The sequence below is a fragment of the Salvelinus alpinus genome, chromosome 6 (genome assembly GCF_045679555.1).
Source record: "Salvelinus alpinus chromosome 6, SLU_Salpinus.1, whole genome shotgun sequence".
NCBI lineage: Eukaryota > Metazoa > Chordata > Actinopteri > Salmoniformes > Salmonidae > Salvelinus > Salvelinus alpinus.
Window position 1 is genome coordinate 5,779,262 of NC_092091.1, and position 6,000 is coordinate 5,785,261.

The 6,000-nt window shown below is 47.1% G+C and overlaps 1 pseudogene; it reads right to left on the reverse strand.

The window, feature by feature from the left end:
* Positions 1-2,265: 2,265 nt before the first annotated feature.
* LOC139578031 (E3 ubiquitin-protein ligase TRIM47-like) lies at positions 2,266-5,785 on the reverse strand (annotated as a pseudogene).
* Positions 5,786-6,000: the final 215 nt, after the last annotated feature.

The window sequence follows — 6,000 nt, forward strand, 5'->3', positions numbered from 1 at the left end:
TAATGCACGTCAAGCTCGTTGGGCGTTGTTTTTCGCTCGTTTCGAGTTCGTGATTTCCTATCGCCCGGGAAATAAGAACACCAAGCCTGATGCCTTATCCCGTCTCTTTAGTTCTTCTGTGGCTTCTACCGACCCCGAGGGGATTCTCCCTGAAGGGCGTGTTGTCAGGTTGACTGTCTGGGGAATTGAGAGACAGGTAAAGCAAGCACTCACTCACACTGCGTCGCCGCGCGCTTGTCCTAGTAACCTTCTGTTCGTTCCTGTCTCTACTCGTCTGGCTGTTCTTCAGTGGGCTCACTCTGCCAAGTTAGCTGGCCACCCCGGCGTTCGGGGTACGCTTGCTTCTATTCGCCAGCGGTTTTGGTGGCCTACTCAGGAGCGGGACACGCGCCGTTTCGTGGCTGCTTGTTCGGACTGCGCGCAGACTAAGTCAGGTAACTCTCCTCCTGCCGGTCGTCTCAGACCGCTTCCCATTCCTTCTCGACCATGGTCTCACATCGCCTTAGACTTTATTACCGGTCTGCCTTCGTCTGCGGGGAAGACTGTGATTCTTACGGTTGTCGATAGGTTCTCTAAGGCGGCACATTTCATTCCCCTCGCTAAGCTTCCTTCCGCTAAGGAGACGGCACAAATCATCATTGAGAATGTGTTCAGAATTCATGGTCTCCCGTTAGACGCCGTTTCAGACAGAGGCCCGCAATTCACGTCACAGTTTTGGAGGGAGTTCTGTCGTTTGATTGGTGCTTCCGTCAGTCTCTCTTCCGGGTTTCATCCCCAGTCTAACGGTCAAGCAGAAAGGGCCAATCAGTCGATTGGTCGCATATTACGCAGCCTTTCTTTTCGAAACCCTGCGTCTTGGGCAGAACAGCTCCCCTGGGCAGAATACGCTCACAACTCGCTTCCTTCGTCTGCTACCGGGCTATCTCCGTTTCAGAGTAGTCTTGGGTACCAGCCTCCTCTGTTCTCGTCCCAGCTCGCCGAGTCCAGCGTTCCCTCCGCTCAGGCTTTTGTCCAACGTTGTGAGCGCACCTGGAGGAGGGTCAGGTCTGCACTTTGCCGTTACAGGGCGCAGACTGTGAGAGCCGCCAATAAACGTAGGATTAAGAGTCCTAGGTATTGTCGCGGTCAGAGAGTGTGGCTTTCCACTCGTAACCTTCCCCTTACGACAGCTTCTCGCAAGTTGACTCCGCGGTTCATTGTTCCGTTCCGTGTCTCTCAGGTCGTCAATCCTGTCGCTGTGCGACTGCTTCTTCCGCGACATCTTCGTCGCGTCCACCCTGTCTTCCATGTCTCCTGTGTCAAGCCTTTTCTTCGCGCTCCCGTTCGTCTTCCCCCCCCCCCCCCCCGTCCTTGTCGAGGGCGCACCTATTTACAAGGTACGGAGGATCATGGACATGCGTTCTCGGGGACGTGGTCACCAGTACTTAGTGGATTGGGAGGGTTACGGTCCTGAGGAGAGGAGTTGGGTTCCATCTCGGGACGTGCTGGACCGTTCGTTGATTGATGATTTCCTTCGTTGCCGCCAGGGTTCCTCCTCGAGTGCGCCAGGAGGCGCTCGGTGAGTGGGGGGGTACTGTCATGTTTTGTCTTTGATCATCATGTCTTGTCCCTGTGCTTCCCTCTGCTGGTCTTATTAGGTTCTTTCCCTTTTTCTATCCCTCCCTCTCTCCCTCTCTCGCTCTCTCTCTCTATCGTTCCGTTCCTGCTCCCAGCTGTTTCTCATTCTCCTAACTACCTCATTTACTCTTTCACACCTGTCCCCTATTTTGCCCTCTGATTAGAGTTCCTATTTCTCCCTCTGTTTTCCGCTTCTGTCCTTGTCGGATTCTTGTTTGATGTTTGCTGTTCTGTGTCCTTGTTCCGCCCTGTCGTGTTTTTGCCTTCTTCAGATGCTGCGTGTGAGCAGGTGTCTATGTCAGCTACGGCCTGTGCCTTCCTGAAGCGACCTGCAGTCTGTGGTCGCGTCTCCAGTCGTTCCTCTCTACTGACGAGAGGATTTCAGTTTCCTGTTTTGGATTTTCCTATGATAATATCCAGGAGTATCATTGTTTGTTTAAGACTGGATTAAAGACTCTGTTTCTCTTAAGTCGCTTTTGGGTCCTCATTCACCAGCATAACAACAGCATGTGAAATGTATTGTCAATCAGTGTTGCTTCCTAAGTGGACAGTTTGATTTCACAGAAGTGTGATTGACTTGGAGTTACATTGTGTTGTTTAAGTGTTCCCTTTATTTTTTTGAGCAGTGTATTTTACTTTTTGATACAAATAATAAAACACCCTTCCAACTAACCCTACACTCATTAAAAACCCACTACCCCATTCCACTACTTTGACCCTATCTGCTCCTGCACCATGCCAACTAACCCTACACTCATTAAAAACCCACTACCCCATTCCACTACTTTGACCCTATCTGCTCCTGCACAATGACAACTAACCCTACACTCATTAAAAACCCACTACCCCATTCCACTACTTTGACCCTATCTGCTCCTGCACCATGACAACTAACCCTACAACGACCTGGGAGGACGGGACACCACCACTCAACACACCCTGGAACTCTTCTGAAGTCAAATCTCGTATGACCAAATACTTCTCTGGTTCTGAACTCTTCACCACACCTTCTACCTCACTTAACTCTCCCTCATTCATTTCCATTTCACCTCCAGAACTCAGTCTGGCGCACGACTCACTCTATTTGCACTTGAATTATACCATTTGAAATGTCTCTATTCCTTTGAAAATAAATGTTGAGTAATGTTTACTGTTCATTTATGATTGTTTATTATCTACTTCACTTCTTTGGCATAGTAAAGATATGTTTCCCATGCCAATAAATATCTTTGAATTGAATTGAGAGAGAGCTCCATGTTAATGTATAGGGGACATGAGTCAGTCATGGTTACTCATGGTTATGTGATGAGGTAGCCCCGCCTGCTACTTCTAAATCAATGTCGGTCCAATAGGGAATGTCCTCTTGGTGTAACGGTCAAGATGTTGGTTTCTCCCACGGTAGACCTGGGTTCATATCCCATCAGTTACATTAAACAGTCTATTCTCTAAAAGGGGTCCAGACAGCCTGTTCCCAACAGTGGGGTCAGTGGGATTGGATAAGGACCCCTCTCTCTCTCTCTCTGATTGGAGGAGAGAAGTGAAATGGTGTGTCTCCTCTGGTCAACAATACTCACCTTGAAAGACTCCACATCCTGTTGGAGCTCCTTCAGCTCCTTCTCTCTCTGCTGGACCTTCTGCTGACTCATCCCCAGCTGCCTCTGTGGAGAATCACTCTTCAATGAGCTATCAAGCTTTATTAGTCCAGTAGATCAATAGTATAGTAATGTGACATAGGACACATAGAAGATAGGGATACAAATATTGAGGAAGTGTCTGTCTGAAATTATATCATTATGTTGTCATGTGAATGATTATAGTTTTAACAGTACACAAATCAGGGAGTTGATTTGATAACTAATGATAATGGTGTTTGATAACTAATGATAATGAAGTTTGATAACTAATGATAATGGTGTTTGACTTGTTGGATTCTAGCTAGAAATATATTTATCCATGTTACCATACTATAACGTATTGATGACTTTACATGTATAAGGAATGTATATGTTGGGGTCAATGACGGGGGGATAGGAACTGGGTGTATGGAAAGTTACCGAGAGAGACAAGAGGAAGTGCTGAAATATTCTGTTCAAACTTGTTATTGTTGAATATCAATGTTCCTAAAGAGGGAGGCAAAGGGCAACTAGTTTCAGTCTCTGATAAGGCAGGCCAGCTGCAGAACTAGGGAGGAGCCAGGAATTCAGCAGTCTAGTTAGTCTCTGACAAGGCAGGCCAGCTGCAGAACTAGGGAGGAGCCAGGAATTCAACAGACTAGTTAGTCTCTGATAAGGCAGGCCAGCTGCAGAACTAGGGAGGAGCCAGGAATTCAGCAGTCTAGTTAGTCTCTGACAAGGCAGGCCAGCTGCAGAACTAGGGAGGAGCCAGGAATTCAACAGACTAGTTAGTCTCTGATAAGACAGGCCAGCTGCAGAACTAGGGAGAAGCCAGGAATTCAACAGTCTAGTTAGTCTCTGACAAGGCAGGCCAGCTGCAGAACTAGGGAGGAGCCAGGAATTCAACAGTCTAGTTAGTCTCTAAGGCAGGCCAGCTGCAGAACTAAGGAGGAGCCAGGAATTCAACAGTCTAGTTAGTCTCTGATAAGGCAGGCCAGCTGCAGAACTAGGGAGGAGCCAGGAATTCTACAGACTAGTTAGTCTATGATAAGACAGGCCAGCTGCAGAACTAGGGAGAAGCCAGGAATTCAACAGTCTAGTTAGTCTCTGATAAGACAGGCCAGCTGCAGAACTAGGGAGGAGCCAGGAATTCAACAGTCTAGTTAGTCTCTGATAAGGCAGGCCAGCTGCAGATCTAGGGATGAGCCAGGAATTCAACAGTCTAGTTAGTCTCTGATAAGACAGGCCAGCTGCAGAACTAGGGAGGAGCGAGTAATTCGTCTCGAGGTCAAGCCACCATAACGACCGTCATACTACAGTCCTATCTCACACACATACACTTCCACACCCACGAAGGTTTAAGCATCAGACAGGGCCATGACTACACCAGTGAGAGGAACCAATTCAGTTCCTGCCTAGCAACAGAGATACATTGGCTGTCTAGATGTGTAAGGAGTTGATCCTGCCTAGCAACAGATATGTATTGGCTGTCTAGATGTGTAAGGAGTTGATCCCGCCTAGCAGGAGGTTATAAATATATGTTCTTGTGTGATCATACATTGTCTTTGCAGCTGTATGACCCAGTGGGTGAATAAACTTGGTTTGAGTTTTTACTCTGTTCAGAACCTAACAGACTATAAAATGGTGATACATTTGAAGAATCTGGGTTAACATATCTATATATGTGTGTGTTCATATTTGTGGATCCATTTCATTTGAATGATCTCATATTCAAACAGCCTTAGTTCCTACTGTATCTTTCATTTTTTGTTTGTCAGACAGTCACCAGCAAGTTGTTCTGGTCTTACCTGTTTCTCAGTCCTCTCTGCTGCAGCTGACACTGTATCATGGCCTTTATGTTCATCCATTGTACACAGATAACAGATACACTGCTGATCGGTACGACAGTAAACCTCTAGCAGTTTGTCATGATGAGAGCAGATCTTCTCCTGTAGTTGTGCGGTGGCTTTGACCAGCTTGTGCTTCTTCAAAGCAGGAGATTCATAGTGAGATTGGAGGTGAGTCTCACAGTAAGAGGCCAGACACACCAGACAGGACATGAGGGCTTTCTGCTTTCTGGTCCCAGAGCAGACATCACACGCCACATCTCCAGGTCCAGCATAGCACAGAGCAGGAGGGGGAGCAGCCTGGAGTCCTGTCTTCCTCAGTTTCTCCACCATATCAGCCAACATGTTATTTTTCCTCAGATTAGGCCTTGGAGTGAAGGTCTCTCTGCACTGAGGACAGCTATAGACCCCTTTCAGAACATCCTGATCCCAGCAGCCCTCAATACAGATTCTACAGTAATTGTGTCCACAGGGGATGGTGACTGGTTCCTTCAGTAGATCCAGACAGACAGAACAACAGAACTGGTCCTGGTCCAACAGAACTCCTTGCTGAGCCATTTGAACGGTTGTTCACTCTCACACAGACAGACGACACAGAGACTCAGATCAGTTTCATTTCCACATAAGAGAGTTTTTGGGAGGTATGGACTTTCTGGTTCTACCAGATAGGTGAGTTTAGAGAGAGGGAGGGGTTAGAGAGAGGGAGGGGTTAGAGGGAGAGGAGAGAGAGAGAGAAATGCATGCAACGTCGAGAAGGAGACAAATATTTTAGTTCCTAGGTTAAATTATAGTTCCTGGTTACATTTTATTTAATCCATTTATAAAAAGACTGTAATGTAACCAAATGTGGAAAAAGTCAAGGTGTCTGAATAACTTCTGAATGCCCTGTAATGCCGTCTACAGTGCCTTGTGAAAGTATTCAC